The sequence below is a fragment of the Eleginops maclovinus genome, chromosome 4 (genome assembly GCF_036324505.1).
Source record: "Eleginops maclovinus isolate JMC-PN-2008 ecotype Puerto Natales chromosome 4, JC_Emac_rtc_rv5, whole genome shotgun sequence".
Lineage (NCBI taxonomy): Eukaryota > Metazoa > Chordata > Actinopteri > Perciformes > Eleginopidae > Eleginops > Eleginops maclovinus.
Window position 1 is genome coordinate 25,301,088 of NC_086352.1, and position 21,772 is coordinate 25,322,859.

Consider the following 21,772-nt stretch of genomic DNA (forward strand, 5'->3'; position numbering starts at 1 on the left):
GTACCATGTTGGTATAATAACGTTCTTTATCAGCCTTTGAAACTGAAACCATTTTGGGAGAAAAAATGTATTATGATTTTGTAAAATCATGTAATCATGTCAAATCATGTACGTGAGACGATTAGTCGACTAATCGCCTGAATTGACGACGATTAGTCAACGAGAAAAATCTTTATTCTAGTGCAGCCCTAGATAGTGCCATCTTTAACTTTCTCTAAACCATGGCTGCCCAATTATATTTGGCCCGCGCCTTGCCCACTGTCCTATTTTTCCCGCCGTCAGCGCTCGGAATCTCTCGTTGAATATTATTTATTGGTGCACTTCCAAATAATACCATTGTGAGATACATTGATGGTAGGGTAGGGTGGCGCTGTTGAGCTCCTGCCAGCTCTAATCCGATGACACACAAGACCAGTGAGTGAGAGGATACAATGATGGAGCCTGTTAGGAAGTGGCACACAGACAAACGAAAATTCAAAAAAAGTTGGGAACACGATTATCTTTTTACCGAGGTCGATTCCACCGCAGTGTGTCTGTTATGTAAGCAAAGGGTCGCTGTTTCAAAGCAGTACAACATTTGTCGTCACTATGAAACTAAGCATTCTCAGTTCGCAAAATACACAGGAGAGCATCGCAAGGTGAAGGTAGCAGACTTGCTAACGAAGCTAACCAGCCAGCAGCGAACTTTACTTCAGCCGTCTACTGCACAAGAAAATGCCACTCGGGCTAGTTATCTCATTAGCAATGTTATTGTCAGAAGTGGACGAGCTTTTGCAGCGGGTGATTTTGTCAAAGAGTGTCTGACAATTGCTGCTGAAGTTGTGTGTCCAAATCAGATGCAGGTTTTTTCTCAGGTTAGTCTTTCACGGAGCACAGTCACCCGCCGTGTTGAGGACATGGCCGAAGATGTTCGGAGCCAGATAGCCCAAAGAGCAGGTCGGTTTTCTGCCTTGTCCATCGCGTGCGATGAAAGCACCGACATCTGACTCAGCACAGTTGCTGGTGTTTTTGCGAGGCGTCAGTGAGGACTTTGAAGTGTGCCAAGAACTAGCGAGGCTTGAAACACTGAAAGGGACAACAAAAGGTATCGATATGTTTATGGCAGTCCAGCAAGTTATGGGCAAGAACGGTTTGAAGTGGGAAACCCTATCTGGCATCACAACTGATGGAGCCCCGGTCATGGTCGGTAAGAGAGCAGGCCTAACTGCACTTGTGTCGGACAAAGTCTGTGAGTTTGGTGGCTCGATTTTTAAATAGCATTGTATTTTGCATCAGCAGCAACTGTGCGCTAAACACATCGGCTTGAAGAACGTGATGCAGGATGTCGTCACCATTGTCAACAATATTCGCTCAAAGGCCCTCTCACACCGTCAGCTCAAAGCTCTTCTTGATGAGATGGATGCCCAGTATGGTGATGTATTGTACCAGCAGGAGGTGCGGTGGCTGAGCCGTGGGAAAGTTTTACGACGTTTACGATATTTGTGTGATGCATGCATACTTTGTGTTGGTGGAAAATAGATGTTGTTTTTAAATCTACTAACAGTAGCAGTATTTGTTTTTCATAGACTACTGCAGCCATAAACAAAACAAAAGAAGTTGTTTTTTTCTCATTTGATTGATGTTTGGTATTTCATTTCATTTCATGAACAACCTTGCATATTACATTGCTGTTTGTCTTTGTGTCTGTACATTCAGGAAATTTGGCACATTTCCCCAGCCTCAGAGAAGCTGGGTTGATGGAGGAAGACACACCAAAATACCTCGACATTCTCAGCAATCTTGTGGTGGAGTTCGACCATCGCTTTGAAGATTTTCGTGCGAATACAACAGTATTTGAGCCGTTTGCTCAACCCTTTTCTGTAAATGTGGATGCAGTCAGTGAGGAGCTTCAAATGGAACTTTTGGAACTTCAGTCTGATTCAGACCTCCATAGCAGGTCCTTACAGGACTTTTACAGATGTGTTCCCGCACACAGATATGGCAAGATCCGCAAACATGCCCAGGTTATGTTATCCCTCTTTGGAAGTACTTATGTCTGTGAGCAGGTTTTCAGCCTGATTAATCTTAATAACTCCAAATTGCTAAATGCTTTATCTGACTCTCACCTACATGACATTCTCACTTTGTCAGTTAGTCAGCTTGAGCCTGATATTGAGAGACTTTTAAAAACCTAGAACAGGCTTCCTGACTCCCACTGATAGGCCTACTTCAGGCAGAATGTGTAGGCCTAGGCCTCCAATGTGTCACCTTGGAGTATGTTATATAGGCCTAGTAATATTCCATGTCTGTCTTCAAATATTTCATAGTGCTTCAATTATGTTTCTAATTTAAAGAAGCCAGATTGATGATCAGTAATTTTAAGAACATAAATGTGAAGCACAATACACATTATCATTCATTTTTCAAAATGACTTTGATAGTGTTTATTTTGCACACCTATGCTTAACTTAATGTACTGCACACATATATTTACTGCACACGTATATTTAACTTAATGTACTGTAAAATTAACATTTTGGCCCATGACCCTCCCCCACATTCAATTTTGGCCCTCCACTGGGAAGTATTTGGGCACCCCTGCTCTAAACGGTGATCAAGATTCATTCACTAAGCAAAAACCTCAAAGGAAAGCTTTTGATTTTGCTTTCATTTGTTGTAATTAAATACTTTTTTCTATGCACGCAAAATAGTTATTGCTCTCAAATGTGAGATGACCCATAGCCAAGATGATCCGTCCACCTGACAGGTGCTGCATTTCAATGTGCGGACTAACCAGCATGACCTTACATAGGTCTGCCGTGGGCTGGTCCTAATGGAAGGCCACTTTAAGACGTGCAGCTTCATCATGCACAGGATAAGGATTACACATGCCAAGGGCTACAAAAATGTGTGTTTTGGTCACACATGATTCATTCATTCAGAGAATACATCATCCAAGGTGAGCAACTTGTGTTAAGACCCTGATTAGGAAGAGGAGCCCCAAGCTTAGCTTCACTCAGACATTTTCTGTAAACCAACTGTAACATCGGCTGGGGGCTGGTCCCAGAAGATCTAAAGCGGAAGGTGTTGAGGTCCTGAGCTGGCGTCGATGCACATAAGATTCTGCCAAATTTCAAACAGAGACTGCTTATGATGGTGAAATAAACATTTTCAGGGCAACATCTTTGGCATTACGCTGTGTAATGAAACTACAAATGTAAAGCTGCATTCAAGTGATACGCAGTCACGTTTTGTTTCTTACCTATCTGGCCAGCTTGCAACGCTTCACACAGCTGATTAGTTGCATGTCGAAAGGTCCGGTAAAATTGGTCCGAGTGGAAACATTTCAAACTTTGAGCGTGCTTGGGGATCATTTTTAGCGGTGCGCAACACCACTCTCTCTGTAGCAACACAACGGCAGTGCTGTTTGCATTATCTGCCCGAGGGACACCTGTGTGTTGTTATCATGCTGTGACCAAACACACCCGGAAGGTGACGGGAGTATCTTTGCAAAGAAGAACTGCTCACTTATCTGAGTTCAAATGACTTTTTGCAACTTTTGGTTGACTTGTACACTTGTATTGAAATGTCCATTTATTCTTAAATCAGCATGGCCAATTTATCAGTCTGGCCATCATTGGGAGAGATGTTGACACTTGATGTATTGTTGGATTTGCTGCCTGCTGAGTGGAGGGAGGAATCATATAAAGGGACAAACAAAGATCAGGTGTTTGTATTAGGCTTTATTCTGTTGACAGTCTGGATGTTTGCACTGTATTCTGTTTCCTTCTCTCCCAGAAGCCTCTCAGCATTCATACCCTCTGCTGTCAGCCTCTGCTCCCTGCTGCACCTCCTGCATTAGTGATTTGGTACACAGTAGATCATTTATAAACATTAATATTTCAGTACTCCTAACTTTTTGTCCAAGATGTTCTTGACAAATGTGTGCTAAGGATAAAAAGCTGTGCGTAGATTTAGTAGAATGAGCGATACTACTCAATATTACAGGGGATAGTAACAGCATACACTTAGGATTTTTCATTAATCCAATTTTATTCCAACAATTCTGTTAGCGTTAAAGTGACAAAGCCCTCCAGCGGCCATGGTTGCTGCTTTATACTTGTTTCTGGTTCGCTCGAGGTTTTCTGGTAAAACATTATAAAAACAAAACACTTAAAATATTGTTTACAACAAACAAAGTTTATTCTGAGTTTATGGCACGCCAGGTATCTATAGCAACAGTGTGTCTATAGTTGGTGCTCACAGTTAAACTAACTGTCTCTTGTGAAAAGAACAATGGGTTAAACCGACTAGAAATGTTATAATGGTGATTTATTTTTGCCTTGGTGGTGTACATACTCAATAATAAACTCAGGGTTTATCTCATACTGATAAATAATTTGCTTTGACGTCATATCCCCAAATTATCCTCAACAAAGAATAAACTGGACAATTTAACAATCCTCTAGGTTCACATTTTAGTTTTCAGTTTCAATTATTATATTATACACTTTTTTTCCGAGAAATGCAATAATGTTGAAGTTTGGGGAAAACACGGAACCATAGCTACGATAGTCATCCTACATTACATAGGACCAGAAAGTAACCTCATTTAAAATGCTGAATGATTGGTCAGATTTATCAGATGTGCAATCATTACCTTACATGTATATTGTTTACACTCTGTGCCCAGCGCTTGTTTAAAACATGCGCCTCCAAAATTACTTTTCAATTCCCTTTTTGTTTGTACCTCTCACTTTATATCAAATAACCAAATGTCTTTGAATGCAGCCAACAGTCTCATGCTTCTCCAAGCCTTGGAGGAACTCCAACTGCCGGTCACCTACCATTGTTTTTGCAGAAAATGTAAGGGACTTTTGATGTTAGTACACCCAAGATAACTCTTCCCACTTAACTTCTGTACGGTCTCAGTGGGGGGAATGCCTCTCTTCACCTCCATCTGTGTGTTATTTATGAAGACTCTTTAACCCTACTGTCTTTAGCCTGATTGCTTTCAGTCCCTTCTAGATGTATGTTGTAACTGTGCCTCAGCCACATTTTGACATGTAAGACAAGCCTTTTTGTTTTTCCAAGAGGAAGAGACTCTTGAATGAATCATCAATTGAATTAATCCAGGAAAATTGTGTTATTAGATAAACCACTTATCTTTGACCCATGTCAACATCTTAATCGATAGAAGCCGATTTAGGTCATTCCTCCTAGTAATTGGTGCTTTGGTGTGCATTTAAAAGTACTTAGTGTTGAAAAGAAAGCTCCCCTGAAACTCAAACTCCCTCAAGTGTTTCAGTGAAAGCCCTGTTGACATTTTTATATTTGCAAGAGCAATGTGATAACAGGAGAAGATTTGGACCGACCCGCAGTAAGTAAGACGGGACATTAACCATGCATCGACACTGCAAACCCAGAGCAGGAGTTCATTTAAAATTCTCTCCGTCTCTACATGGAGGAGGTAAACAGAGCAAAAGGCCACCTCATGCCTTTCAGAAACAGCATCTGTGGAAACCAGAGGTCATGAGTGTTATGTACCCAAACATGTGGTGAAAAATAGCTTGGGGAGGGGGTTCTAACATCACATATCATTAGACCTTCATTAGTAAAGTGGGCTTAAGAGACTGTGCTTCCCATCTGTCTTGGTTTGACATACCTCGTCCTTCACTTCTCATCCAGAATAAGGAAGTTGCAGTGGCTGCTTTACACCGCTTCCCTGCGTGGAATCAAGTTTATCTGAAACGTTCAGGACTGTGAGTGTAATCAACAATCTGTGTAGACGGCACAACATCTGTCCCAGGTTAGTTTAGTTAGCCCCGGTGCACCTGCTGTCTCTCAACATGAACTGTATTAACATATTGACATGATCAGGGAGCTCGGCTCGAAGTGGAGGGATCTTGATCGCCCTGATTATCCCTTACTTAAAGTGATGCTAAGTTGTTGCGCACTGACCCATGGTATCAGTTCATTCTACACCATCCACAAATCTAAAATATCTCTCTTGCAGAATCACAACATAGTATTTTAAGTCATTCCCCCCTTAAGTTCTTCTTGTTTTCAGCACAAGGGTCTCTTGTTGCTCTGTTGTTGTTGCATCATCAGGAGTAGCCATGGAGAGACCGTTCTCTCCACCTACATCCATCCCAGAGACTGCTCATGTTGAACAAAATGGATGGGGTATCTAAAGGCTTATCACTGGCATTGTATTACCCAGAATTCCTTTTGCCTGTGATTTGCTCATCTCTCTCTCTCGCTCCTGATCCACATTTGGCATGGCTGAATGGTCATTTTGCCAGGGGAGAATTGGAAGAGATTGTGTGCAGGCCTTCAGTATGTTCTCCCTTCAAGTGGTGTGGATATTTCTGTGCAGCGGAGACGCAGCTCCAGTCTACAGAGAGGTAATTGCTTCCCGGTGATGAGATGAATTGACATTCGCTTTGCTGCGCTGCTGTTTACTCCCACCGTCTGCCCTCTGAAATGCATCACCTCTCTCTTGAATTAATACAATAGATGGGCCTGTGACTGTGCTATTCAAATTGATACAGAATTGTCCAATCGAAGTGAAGGAGAGTGGTTTCTCCTCGGCTTACGCACTCTCTGATGGTATCTCTTCCCATCATGCTTCGCTGCGTCTGAGCGTTTCTTGCCTCCAAATGCAGTGAAGAGAAAAGAACACATCCTGCACACTGACAGGGTTTATTCTTTTCACTGCCAGAGATATTTGTAAAACAACTACTCTTTGGTGTCGATTCTTTGAATATTAAAATAGGGCACTCCCTTTTTTTTTCTTCAGGGAAAATCTGTACCAGAAGCTTTTAGTCTACATCGTGAAAGTTGAACACAAAATAGACTGACAGCTTCTCTGAGGTTTTTGGATGTGGATATTCATGTAGAGGCTTTGCAGGTTTGGAAAGAGGAGGATGAGGAGGTGTGGGGTAACTTCTGACAAACACTTCTATAACATTACCTCCACAGCATGGCATTTTCAGCTGAGTGACTCCCGTGCCCGCTCCCTGTCAGGCGCTGCTGTCACTGCGGCTGCATGTTTGCGGGTTTACCGCAAAAAATGATAAGCAGATGGAAGCTGGAGTGAAATCAACGTCTTTTTCTGCCTCATCAGTAAAATTCAAACTGAGCGCGAGTTAAGTAAGCACTGCTAAATTTATCAATGCTCATTTTATGCAAAGCCTGAGCTCCCAGGCGCAGACTGTGTGATGCTCAGAATGGGGGGGAAGGCTTTTGTTTCCCTGCAAGCCATTTGATTTTTCTATTTTAGTGCCTGGAAAAACTAGATTTAAAAAGGTCAATCTAATTTTAGATCGTTTTTTCTTGAAGGAAAGGGAGATGTGTGGCTTCACGCTCAAACACGCACAGACAATCATAGCAGACGCCTGACAGTTTACAGCTGTGGAAGCACTGGGGATTACAGTCAGGAGTGAATGGCAGGCGTATGCTGCTTTCTTCACTCACTCTCACTCTCTGCTCATGTGTGAGTGAGGCAGAGATGAGGAACGTTGAGTCTGTTTTTCTGGTGTGTACCTTGAAGGAAAGAGTGTGTGCAGGTGTCTCTCTGTCTCTGTTTGCTACATTCACAGGGAAGTCGGAAATGTGTCTGATTCAAAAGTGGAGTTACAGATCTCACACAGGATCTTTGTAGACAAACACGGCGGCTTTCCTGCTTCTTGATAGGATGTGTCTTCCTCCGTGAAACACACTTACACACATTTGTCTTACACGTCCCCCACCAACACTCGATATAAACCGCAACCTAAACCCCTGTCTTTTCCTAATTCCACATTTTAATCCCCATCCTAACCTTAATATTAATCCTTACAGTTGACAGGTTATTTTCCAGCCTTAAACTTCAAGACTTTATATTTGTCACTTGTGTGAGGTTTGTTTGACTTTTTCATCCATCTTTTTTATCCACTTATCCTGTTAATGGCAAAGGGTGGAGTAAATAACGGGTTCATTTTATTTGGTTTGATGCTTATCACTGTGCTAATGCGCCACTTAATCTAAATCTTTAACATTTCTGAATACACATATTGTAATTAAACAGATACAATTACAACAATAAGCACCAATCATCTGAAATGAGAACAATGGATCTCGTTTCTATAGCTATTATTCTAATTGAAACGATTAGCTGAGAGAGAGAATGCTGGCCTAGTGAAGGACAGACGGCCATTTTTTATTTGTGGAATTATGAAACAATGTGTGTGTTTCACTTGGAAGAGACAATTACAACTTATATTTCAGGGCTATACCAAAAAGAAATTGCATTTATTGAACATTTTCCTATTGAAAAATCGTACTTGAACCATCTTCATTAAAACAGAAAAGAAGAGTTGTATGGAAAATTAAGCAATGTAATCAAGATAACTTTAAAGGTCCCCGAGAGAACGAGATGATCCAGATTTGCTGCCGATATGACGTCATATCGGAAATGTGGGCTGGCTTTACATTGAACTGTCGGCCCGTCCCGCCCACGTGACACGTCCCAACCTATCGTCCACAATATACAGTCGCGAGTTGAATCCCCTCCGCAGCACCTCTGTGTCTCTGTGCGGGATGTCTGCAGGAGCGAGTTGTTGTATATATAAAACATATAATGTCTCTGTTCTAGTGGTAAACACTGAGAAGTGTTTCAGAAATAATTCTTGATGTGGTTTGGAACATAATATGGGGTTTAATCACGGCAGCGTTTATCTTCGTTAGAAACTTCTCTCTTCAGAGAGAGATCATGCCTCCAGAGGGGCGTGGCCAGCTTCAGGTCAGCTCAAATTTAAAGCGTCACAGAATCAGCACTTCAGGAACAGGGCTGAAATAGAGGGGGATGAGGCATGCTACAATGGGTGATCTGTTTGGTATTTTGAGCAAAACACTTCACAGACAAGTTTTGTATAGATATTGCCTACAATATATTGTTAAAATATAGCATAATAGGAGACCTTTAAATCTGCCTTCTACTGTAGATTACTAATAAACTCTCAATCCTATAAAGACCTGCTCCCAACTAGTTTATATACTCTCATATATTCATATTTACTGGAACTTCTATTATCCATACCTAACAAGTTACAAACCCTGCAAAAAGCAAGAATAATAAAGATAAAGGGGTTTAGCTCCTGGTGATTGTAGTCGTTGTAGGAATGATCTAATCAATGATCTTGTCCACTGTAACACTTCAAATGGCTTGAGGACAGTATTTCTTGCAGATCTGTAATCAGAATACAACATAACCTTCATTTACAATCACTGAACATATTCGAGTAATACCAAACACTGTTCAAATCTTCTTCATGTCTTCTGTCTCTGTTTGGTTTCACACTTACAGTAAATGTTGCTGTTTGTTGACATTTTCTCTCTCACCTTAACGCATGGTTGCCTTGAAATCCTGCACACCATAAAAAGGAACGTCTTCCTCACACTCCCCACAACCATTCAGTGACTCACCTCACATGTGTGAAGCCCAACATCCACACAGATAGTTCTACAGCCCCGTGCTGCATATGAAATATACTTCCTGTGACTCGCAGCTTTACCAATCATCAAACATTCATCACACAACCGGCGCCGTTATGTTCAAAATGGAGGAGAGGAGCTGTGCTGCGAGGAGCCGCTGGATCCTGATCGAGCCTCTATGCTAGGGATGGGTTTCTGCTATGGACCACACTGCCTGTTACCATGACAACAAACAGAAATTTCCCTTCACACACCTCACCAAATGCTTTTCAACACTGAAACTATCCTCCCTCCTCCCTAAGTTAGCACCCGCTTCTCCGCTCCCAGCCTCATCCTGAGTTTGGGGAATACACTTCAATTGGTCTCCTGCCGATGAGCGGAGCGTGACCGATCACATGACTAATTCAGATGTCAGTGAGATCACCGCCTCGATTCTTCTCTCTTCTCAAGCGGTATCAATTTGAGATCCTCTGATCCTGACTGAACGGTGATGACTGAATCTGCAACAGGATGAGCTGAGCTGCTGTTCTTGAACGCTTTGGAGCAGCCGTGTGCTCAGCGGCGACCCAGCTGTGCGAGCACTTCGGTCCATCATGCATCACGGTCTGAGAGAGCAGTGACAGGGAAGCGCTCCGCCTGGCCTGCAGTGGAGGGATGAGTGAGCCAGAGAAGGACACACTAAATATCCTGTTCGGTCTCTTCCACCAAGAGCAGAGAAAAACTCTTATTTTTCTGTACTCCAAACTGAAATAGACTCTCCTCCACTTTACCAGCAGCAGCAGCAAGGATACACTTACACACCGTTGGGGGCCCCGGCACTGAAATGCCAGACCAGACCTGGGCCTGCTTTGGATTCTTCGACCCATGACCCTCTGTCCGTCCATTCTCACACCTTGAGATGTCAGAGAGTGACAGCGATCGGTCAAAAACTCTATTTTGGGTGGTGTCCTGCTCAGACCATCCCAGAATTGACATTTTGACAGCTGGCACTTTTCCTTTGAAAATAGTAAACCTTAGAAAATTTCGAGCACATCCTATCCAATTCAAACGCCCATGAACATGTGGAGGAGACGGTGGAACCATAAAAACATCCGGCAGCATCCACTACTTGACTGTTTGTGCGAAAGCTAGGAGAAATGAAGCACATTTGGAGGGAATTCACACTCGGTATAGTCTTATCAGATTAATAACACCTTATCCTGACAACCCAAACACTGATTTCTCCTCACTCTGTGTGCAGATAGATTTGAAAACTAACAAGCTGCTTAAGCCTCCCGACTTCAAAGCCTCTGTCGGGCTGTGAGATCCTGTGGAAATCACTGATGTGTTTATGTAACTCGCTTGATTTGGGATTTTGCTGCTGTTTTCTACTCTTTTTCTCCAGCTCTTTTACTCCCCTTTAGTGATGCATGCATTTAGTTTACCTGTCAATCCATCTTAATGTTCTTTCCACTGTTATCTCTATCGCTACGTCTTAATTTTCTTCCTTCAAGTCTCCATAAATCATCCCAGACGTACAGTATATAAATATTACAGCAAACCTGTGAAATGTATCTATCCTTGACAACACATCCATTCAATGACGTTGACTGTCAAATTTAATAAATGGAGAGTGAAAGGAGTTTGCCAGGGGAGTAAGTCCAAGGTCAGCGCCACTGGATCTAAGTGCTGAAACTGGTAAATGTTCCCCTGGGGAGGTCCCTGGCCTTAGTCATGCTGCATTTGTCTGGCAGAAGGCCTCCTGACATTTTCTGGATGTAAAAGAACAGTTTGTCTATAGCAGCAAGCACTATTGTGGCTGACAACTCCGCCCTGCGACAGGCGGGCTGATTGTAAAGGAGCGGGCAGGTAGCTTTTGGGATTTGGGCGATTGGGTTTCAGGGGCCAGAGCAGCATGCAGTACAGCGGCGTTGGGTTTCCTTGCAGAGGGGAAATGGTGAATGCCAAATCCACTGGCATGAATGTACGAGGGCAGCCTCTGACCATGTGGCGAGATATTGTTTCCTGTCAGGTGTTGCCTTACACCTCTGAGTGATGGGGTGTTTTCTTGGAGGACAGCAGCAGACAGTGAGGAGCAGCAGGAGCTGTGACACGTGTGAAGCTGAGACGCTGCTGTCACTGCACTTTCTATCTGCCTGTACTTTAAGTTTGGAATTGTACAGAGTCTTTTTTTCTCAAACAAATTTAATTTAGAAAACATAATTCAATTATTCTTACTCAAACCATTTAAAAAAAAGCATCAATTCTGAGCTAGTCAGCTAGTTACGCACTTATATTTGGAGCACAGTTTACCACTTTTGCACACAACACTCGTGGTCCAACACATTTTCTAATTTCTAAACAAAAGTATGGAATTGAAGTGCACAATTACACAAACCATCAATATATCAATGCAAGACAAGATGGGAAGTGCTCCTCTGATGCAGCTGTGCATGCTGGGAGATTTGTTTTTCATGCCTCACTCTGGGTTCAACCATATATATATATATATACTCACACAAACCAGGGGAAACCTAATTTAACCCACTCCACAAATAATACTTTTGTCGAATACACATACAGCCGTGGAAAAAAGAGACCACTTCAGCATTATCATTTTCCCTTGTTTTATTATTTATAGGTGTGTCTTGAGTTAAATTATGATTTTTTAAAAGATTTTTATTGTATTCTTTAAACTACTGACAACATTTCTCTGTGTTGGAATTCAACAGACACTGGAATGACATGTAGAGATAAAGATTCAAGAAACATTTGGAGTGGTTTCTTCATTTTTTCCGGAGCTATATTTTAAGACAAAATATTCACTAAAAACAGAGCAATATAAAGAAAAATGTTGTGCAATTTTGTCATTCATACTTATTTGTTCACATTCATAGTTAATGCGAGTACAACCACCGGAGCAAAACAGCCAATGGCGCGTCCTGCATCACTGCTTTTTCAGGTCCGCTCATGATGACAAAGCATTCGTCTGAATGACTTGGTCTGGGTGTTTGCTGCTTGTTTGTGTTTGTGGTTGCTCTGTAAATGTGTGCACATGACTCTGTGATTGTGTAGTGTAGACCTTGCGTATTATTTTGTGAAGAGCGCTGCAAAGGGTGAGCTGCTATATATAACACTGGTCTAATTTTCTTTACCCTGACCTGATCCAAGAGTCATACGTCGACCCTTCAGGGTTGCATAGCAAACTCATGACAAATTCCTTTAGTTTGTATGTTTTTGTTGAGCATACGGTTTGTTACATTATATTAATTTGCTTTTTGGAAGTTTTGTTGAAGGTGAACCGGCTGCAACCTCTTAGAACGTGTTTTGCAGCGAGGAGGCAAAGCATAACCCGGCAGCTGCGTGTCTATCAGCAGCTTGATGGATGAACTGGTGTCTGTCCAGGAGTCAAGTGATTGCACCTCAACGGACCCATTTAAAATATTTAAACGGTGTTGAACATGAACGGCTATGGCATCGAGTTTCAGAAGCAACCACCATAAAAGGCCATTGTGGATGAAAACATGATGTCACTGTAACACTCGGCCCTTGCTGACAGAGCTGATTCTGTTTTAGAGACACAAGCAATTTACGTAAATAGTTCAGCGAGCAGCAAACAAAACATATGACCACATAATGATGAATAAACAATTAGAAGTCAGGTTCAATTTTAGTAATGACTGTTATGGTGTTAAAACAACAAAAGCTACATGCAGACAGTTTACCTCTGACAAAAAAAGCACATGTAAAACCAATTCTGTTTCTGAATTTTTATTGAATATATTATATTTTTCTTTAATCAACTTTGCACATATTCCATTTTCAATCACATCTCATATTGCTGTCTACAAAATGTTATGAATGTAGAAAATCCAGAAGGTTTACCAAAAAATAAAACAAAAAATAAGGAGATTTTAGGGTCAGAGATGACAAGCTCCAAAGATACAAAGAGAGAAAGAGAGAAAGAGAGGGTGAAAGATAGGAGAGGAGCTCCCTCAGGTAAAAAGAATACAAACATACCTTGGGTTAGGATGCATTTTTCTCAAAACAAAGCATCATGCAGAATAAAAGCAAGGCTGGCCAAGAACTCATATGGATATTTCTCAACACCTGAACTGTAGAAATATTTTACATGGTCATTAATAGATACCATCGGTTTTCCTTTTGCTTATTCCCCTTTTTTTTTTATGATTGACGAGGCGCTCACAAATGTTGAATATAATTGGTACACAAATGGGAAGCAGACATATGAAATCAAATGCAGCCTCCGACATCATCCCCAAAAACTATTATAGTCTTCCATGACTTAAAGACTACCCACAATGCCTGTAGACAGTGGACCTCTCTGCAGGCGAGATGATGGAGAGGATCACTGACTAATGTAGATGAACTGGATTATAACCATCATATAAATGTGACCTTGTCCTTGGCTGATCAAACTGCAACAGCTTGCATAGACACCAGATTATTATGGGTTTGAATCCCGCCCTTGTGTCAAATTCACATCTTAATGCATCCTTCTTTTCTTTGTTTTTTTCAATCTTTTTAACTAATGATTTATGTAACACTGGAGCAGACTTTGAAAAACATAAAAATGAAAGGTTGTTTAATCGGAGACATCTAGTTTATAAATTAAAAACAGGTCATTTACACATTGACGAACAGTTAAACATGCTGATGATCCTTGGCCTTTACATTTGGAGGCTTGTTGAGGGGACAAAGGATCTGCTGCAATTACCTACTGTCACCATAGTGATATGTTTGCACAGGCTAAAGTAAGGTGCTTTCCAAAAAGGGCATGTTTAATACCGTCAGCAGGCAGTTAAATTTACTTTTGATTCAATGATTGCGGCCACCTTGAAAGCTCAACACGCTGCAATTACAGAAGACGCATGAAAAATAGACTAAACAAATGGAGGAAACGTCTTCACCAAGTGCCCCATTATACAGAAACAGAAAACATAATAACACCCGTTCTGTGTGTTCGCAGATTTATGTGTCATTTTGTTTTGTTTCTTTTGCACCCGTTTCCCTAAAAGCTTTATTGTCAAATTGGTGGAGATGTTTGTTTTCATTTGCTTGTGTTTTTAATTTTTCCCAAAAAGTGCTATTAGACATTACATTTCCATATCACAGAGCACAGCACATTCATCACATAGCATGATTATATCATTTAGAACGGTTATGTTGTAATTAGAGCTGGGACTACAGTAACTATTGCTTTATCTTCCAAATTATTCACTTTTTTATTTTGGATCAGTAAAATGTCCAGAAATAGTGAAAAAAAAACTGTATAATGTCCTTGTTATAATTTAAAAAGGGAGGAAAAGCATGCATTACACAGTCTGATGAGATACAGTATGTTTTTAGTTCACAGAAATTCAATTTCTTATCAGTTATTGCAAATTAAAATCATCCAATCCTCCCATTGGAGACCCTTGAACCAGAGGACGCCTGACTGAGAAGATTATCAAAATAGTTGGCAATTCATTTCATATCGATCAAAGTTTTCCATCTTCAAGCAAAGACATATCTTTTTGATTGCACTGTAAAGCTATGTGAATGTCCAATAGCTTGATCTATGAGGCTTTGTGCAATTAGGATCCACATTTCACTTTGAGACACCCGAGAGGACGGCATCAGTCAGGAGAAGCAGGCAGTTGCTTTGCTCAAGGGTCCTCTGAGAGCAATAAACGTTCCGGCTGCTGTGGGTGTGTGCACAGATTTTCTCACTAGAAGATTTTAATATGTGTGCGTTTATGTTTTCAAACCTCAACCTGAACTACACTGAATCAACTCTGTGGTTGTCATTGAAAAAGGTGCAAGTGCTAATTACCTTCTAACGATGAGCACTTCAGCAAAATAATGCCCCTTCTTCATTTAGCATATCATGTTCTCCTACTGCTCTGGTACAATAGTGTTCAAAAAACAACAAAGTTACATTTGACTAATGAAGTTAATGAGGGTCACTGTTATCAAATTAATATTCTTATCTCCGAAAAAAATTAGCTAACTTCAAAAACGAAGACTGTCACCTCTTAGTTCTCTTATTAGACAATTTACCAGGAAACGTGTGGGCTCATGTTCGGTAAACATTTAAAGTAATGCTTTAATGATTCTCTGTGGAGAAACTAAGTTTGAATCAACTCATCAATGAGCTAAAATCATGCTTAGGGCAGCACAATGGTCAGGGCCGGGCTTGATTTTAGTCAAGAACAGTAATGACATTTAGTAGTGACCACTGAGTATTTCCTAGATGAAGTTATATTGGGGCGACGGGTTTATTAACCGAGTAAATTGAGCTGACATTACCAGTATAGTCCAGAGCCTGTCAACACACAGGTATGAATCCTTATTCTTCCTATCTAAGACAGATGTGACCAGGCACACACTGTAATCTCTGTTTTTGCGCCAAAGAGCACTAATACTGTTCCGCAGGAGGCAGATGGTGAAAAACAACCCCAAAATCCAGTCAGTCATGTAACATCCAGTACCAAACAAACACAAACTGCGTCACTGTTCAACAGTTTTTTTTTAGTGCTCCTCATAAGCTACCTTGTTTATAAGGAGATTAAGACTTAAAACGGGTTCCTGGTGTTATCTAACACTGTGGATGTTACAGTAAACACTCTGGTTTGTATCCGCATTACTTTCCTTTATGAATATGTCTGTGGTACGTAATATCAAACTGAGCCGTACGGAAACGTCTACAGTGCCGCCTGTGTGCAGTGTCAAGATATTGGGCTTAGTCAGGTGGTCTTTTTTAAAGATGTCCTTCAGCTATTGGAGTCAAAAACATTTTAAAGTTAGATTTGTTATATAACTAATTCAATACAAAAACTGTAAACATGAAATGTGTTAGTAGTGTTACTTTATATCATGACATCTGACCTAATCACAATGGGCAAGAGCAGTCAGTGTTGTCAGATTAGGTTTGGTTTTTGTTTTATTTGGTACAGTAGATAAAACATTTCTTTGGGCAGCTTGTGATTATTTTTGGATCTTTTTTGTATACCAGTTCTTTGCTTTCCTCTCATAAAAGCTGTATTTAGTTCAGTTGGCTTGGTTCAACACGCCAGGAATGATAACTGATTATCGTTAAAACATTTATGTTTATTACACCAACAACATTTTTTATTTATATGGCTTTGCTCTGTGATATATGAGCTGCTTACATCTATTTTCCTATACGATATAGATTTCAGTTGCCTCTCTTTCCTTAATTTGACCTTGTTTTGGGTGGTTTAGGGTTTGCCTTAATTGAACAAATCAAACACAACATCCCTAGGCTCTGTCCCAGCTCCTCATTTATACGTGGGAATAAAAAAAGGTGGACACATATATGGAGATAGAGCTGCCTCGGGGCTCGATTGGGCTGTTGCGCGTCAAGTCTTTCAACCCTGACATCAGAATAAAATGGAGTACATCACTAAATCCCACTTGGCTGCTGTTTGCATGGCTTTAGATCTGCGGTCAATTGGTTGTTGTGTTTTAGAAGAAATCCTTTGTTATTGATTGGGGGAGGCATTCATCTTAAAGTTAATCTTGTGTAGTCGCCTATGTGAAAAGCACAGAGGATTTGAGTCTCAGAGTAATTTATGCCCAAGAAATATATATGTGAGCTTCATGAAAAAAGCAGTTTTTCTTCCGATGCCTAGACAGATCCTCCTGAAAGTGAAATCAATCTCTGCCAATAGTTAATTTTAATGAGGTCAGTTTTAGTGATTTTATTCATCATAGCCAGATTATAAATGTAGCCTTGTCAGTGTTCCAGCTCATAAATACACCATATTTTTCTCACCGGGTTGTATCGCCACACAAGTGTTAACCTCACTGAATCATAACAGCATCCCAAAGTTATTACTGCAGGTTTAGGTCGAAGACAAAATGAATTGGTTCTTTAGTCTTATGTTCCATATTTGTCCACTAATCCTTTCCCACTCATGATACCGAATGACCTGGATGACCTCTTGACAAATACCTGTTATGATAATGACTTTTTTTTATTCAGTGCTGGAGTCTCGTTCTGCTCTGAAACGTGGATAAATGATTTTTCTTCCAGTAATATTCAATCTGCTTTAAAATCTGCCTTCATACATTATAGCTCTCCAGGTCACTACTGAAATCCTGATGAAAGCAGATTTAAGTGAACTTGTACTTGACATAATTGCAGCCTCTAACCAAATAAATGAGTTTAATTTATAGTCTGAGGAAATGGGTTAGAGTCTGCCCAGTTAAACAGATTTCCTTCGGTCGCCTTTGGTGCTTGTTTGTTCTGCTTGATTGGACATGTTGGCCTCGGGGATCAATCATGCTGATCCTGATCTCCCTCTGTAGTAACCTGTGGGCATATAGAACTCTTTGGCTTAGCGCCTTTTGTGCTGCTTTGTGATAATACCCAGCTGTGGCTAAACATGACTTTAGATGGATTAATTTCCCTCTTACAGATTTATCAGTATTGTTGCAGCTTTTGGCTACTATTGGCTGTCAGCATGGTAGTTGTGCATGTGGGCTATAGCTACATCTCACATCCTCCTGAGAGCCCACATCGTGACTGTTTCCAGGTAGAAACTCCAGGTCAGAGCCCACTCAGGGACAGCTTGTGCTTGAGGCTCATAATCTGACAAGATTAGTTTAATAAAATCACATCTGAAAATATATATCTCTACAGACCGGTTTGATCTTCAATCCATTTAACCTCTGACGAGTTTCTACATTTTGGGAAAATATGCTTGTTCTCGCTCTTCTGGACAGTCTGTACAATCAACATGTAGCCGTGATTTCTTAGGTTAGCTTAGCATAAAGACTGGAAGAGAGAGGCCAGCTAACCCTGCTCAAGTTGTGTTTTTAATGTTTTTGTGGCAGAAAACAACAGTTTTTCCCTTTCTGATTCATAGTTCCTGACACAGAATGTGTAGTGAGCATAAGATCATGAAAAGATTAGATAGATACATAAATGTGTTCATGCTAAGCTAACAGTGTGCTTGCCTATAGTGTTGCAGGTGACACATTTTTGTAGGCTGACTCGTAAGTAAGCTGCGCATGGGTTCCCTCGACAAAAAAGCAATGATATTTCTCCATAGGATTTTGGAATATTGTAAAAAATTAGATCTGTGGAAAACGAATCTGTTTGATAAATGCAAGTTTTTATAATTTTCGAATTATAAATGTAATCGCCAGAAGCTAACAAATACTAACGTTATGCTATAACAGAACTACAGACGAGTACAGCAGGGTCGGACAACTTCAACGCCACGCCCACTTAAACATTTAAAATTTCAAAAATACAGATTCAAAATTGTACAAGTTGAAGCGTTTGTTTTAAGAGTTTGCAAGAGCGCAAGTACTTGCTTTCAAGCAAAACAGCTGCAAACAAATTTAGCCGGAGTGTTTACGTGTTCGGCGTAATGATGTACAACTTCTGTAGTCCTATTCAGCCACTTGTTAACAACCGTTGTTTTTCAGACACGTAAACTCTTCAAAAATCACCAGGGGGGGGGGGGGGTCACTGCTGATGTATTTAATGTCGTAGAACAAAACGTGATCCCTCTCTTAAATTTGGATCAACCACAGACCTTATTTCGAGCTATTTTCCAAAATCCTACGGAGTAATCCCACTGACTCTGAGACGAGGGAACCGGAAGTGGTAACATGCTAACTCACTTACTGGTTTTAGGACTCGTTCCTGCACCGCTCTACAGCTTCAAATGTACCACCTATGAGTGGAATCCATCTTCTTATGTAACCAAAGCACATGCATGTATTTCCCAACAGTATTTCTTTAACTTAAGTAGTGAAATGAATGTCTGTTGGTTTGTATTTGCTTTGTTTACTTAAATCCGGATAGTATCACGTTTCTTCTAAAGCCATTGTTTACTTAAATGTCATTAAGGGAGCAGTCCTTTGAGTTCCTTTAATCTCAAAGCTATGATTTTGACTAAACTGCCAAATTGTGTTGCTTTTCTTTTTTGACTTACCTTGAATAAAGATGTGTTCACCCAACAAACAGCTAAGAGACAACTAGTGTACGACCTGCTATTATAATCCACTGCCATGCAAGGTGATTTCACTCTTTCTTCCTTCCTTTCATATTTCCAGTGTAATGTTTGTTTTAAAAAAGCAATAACTTGTGCTGGAGTATTTTGGTCTTTTTGGTAAAACCTTTGATATGAAGAAACGCCTTCCCAATAAATCATTGTAAGGATTTCCCAAGTTAACTATTGACATCTATTTTAAACTACTGTGGTTATTTTGTGGTCACATTTCTACTACTAAGGAAACATCTTTGACATTCAGCTTTTCTGAGGGAAAAATCAAGGAAAATAAAATACTGACTTCATTCAGATATATGACTACTACTACTTCCACAAGGAAATATAAAACTTCTATTTGCTCATGGGCAACAACGCAGGTCTAAGGGAGGTAACAAAATCCAACGCTACTCTGACAAAGCTGCACAAACGACAGCTACCTCATGTTTTGGAATTCCAAATGACTGAGTAGATGGATTTGTAAGACAAATAAGGAAAATAACAACAATAAAAACAGAGAAGAATGTTGGAGCAGCATTCACAACAATATGAGGACTGTGATTGTATCAGTGAGGACAAAAAAACAAACAGAGGATTATGGTTGAGGGTCATAACAGTCAAAGAAAGTAAAAAGTCTCAAATAACTCTATCTGCAACACATCTTAGGACACACAAGTATAAATGTCTGCTATTTACATTTTTTTCCTATTCAGTGTGCATCTATATCACAACATTTTCCAGAAGTCCACAACATACAATAAATTCAGGGTTTCACCTTTGGTTATGTAATTATCAAGGCTAGGTTTAAAAAAATATATAACACACGTCCATGTTACTTTTGCATACAGTTAAAGTGAAAACATATCAACAAAGCAGCTGGTCAGCTCTAAATTTGCATCTGAGAAAAAAACCTAAGGTATTTCATCTTTACGGTGAGAGCCCGGCGAGTTTCACCCGCTGATTTTCTCTAATAGAAAGTGAGTGTGGCAGATATTCATGAGGGTGTTTATGTGCCTGACATCTTTGCTTTAGTGTAAGTGGATCTTAATGTAAGAGGATAATCTTCTGATGTATTTCAGTGTGTTGCATTGAGCCAGTCAATATATATCTTGCATTTCTCTCCCAATATCTCCCTGTACACTTTCTGAATGAGGAGTTTCATGTGTTATGACACGATGTGAATTAAGAGTTTGTTGCCAGCATTTGAGTGAGCAACTCAGGCCAGCCTTGTTTGGTTGACAATATGAAACAAGATAAAAAATAGATTAAGTCTTACTGCTGACTGCACATAAGCAGAGAGCAAACTCACTATTTAGTAACACCTACAAAGCCGACCCAACTAAAACATTATGTCGACGTTACAACCAAACATTATCTCTATCATATTAAAATATTCACATCTGTTCCTTACAAGACACTTTTTTCACATGTAAAGAAAACATCTTTGAACTATAAGTCTCTTAGTTTCATCACTCCATACATCTGTATATGTGTAGTAATTAAGGCAATCATTTTGGGCCACGACTTACTCGTTTCCATCTCCAGTCTTAACCCTCGGGTTTGTTTACTGATGTCACACAGCAGTGCTCCCCCCCACGTGTTCGAGGGCCGAGTCCCGTCCAGTAGTTGTTGCTTTTTCAGGGTCCGCTCGTGCTCGAGATGACCGGTCACAATGTTTTGCTTGTTCTCTGCAATTACCAGAGATGTGGGGGATACTCCTCTCCCTGTAACTGGCAGCGCTGCAACACAGAGAGACAGGAAACGGATGCAAATCTGTCATCATTCTGGAGAAAATGGCAGCCTGAAGATTGTGCAATTTGCCCAAAAATGCCAGCTGATGCTGCGCATATTTCCCTCTCCCCGCCCAGAAGCCGGGCAAGATGTATAACGTAAGATAACCATCAGAACCATAAAGCAGCAACTCCCTCTGAATAACACAGAGAGGGGGAATGTCTGAGCTTTGTTATACTCAGTAGAGTACTTCCACAAAGCTTCAGCTACATAAATGCATCATTTTAAACGCCGTTTTCCACACTGTTCACCCTTAAGTAGCTACAATGTTCTTGAAATCATTGTCTTTCACTTTTCTGACTATCTACCAGCTTGTTTAAGCACTTTATTGAAGATATGTTATGTTACTGTGTGAAATATGAAGGCCATATGCTCCTCTTTGCCATACCATTATGTCAAATGTAAATATCCCATATGGACAAGCAGGACAGGGCTACTACACAATATTTGCATTGTCCAAATAAAAAGTAATTTTGTGTGTGTAATTTCATACACACATTTGCTGTCTCGGGAAA

General features: G+C 40.5%; 1 protein-coding gene and 1 long non-coding RNA gene across 3 annotated transcripts in view; one reads left to right on the forward strand and one right to left on the reverse strand.

Annotated features, from left to right (window-relative positions):
* LOC134863572 (uncharacterized) overlaps positions 1 to 21,772 on the forward strand; it is an 87,386-nt gene that overhangs the window by 22,420 nt on the left and 43,194 nt on the right. The window lies entirely within an intron of this gene.
* The window catches only part of kcna4 (potassium voltage-gated channel, shaker-related subfamily, member 4), a 44,169-nt gene continuing 35,587 nt past the window's right edge, over positions 13,191 to 21,772 (reverse strand). Inside the window, exon 2 of the mRNA XM_063882151.1 lies at positions 13,191 to 21,205. The gene's annotated coding sequence lies outside the window, so the exon portion shown is untranslated. The remainder of the gene's footprint in view (positions 21,206 to 21,772) is intronic.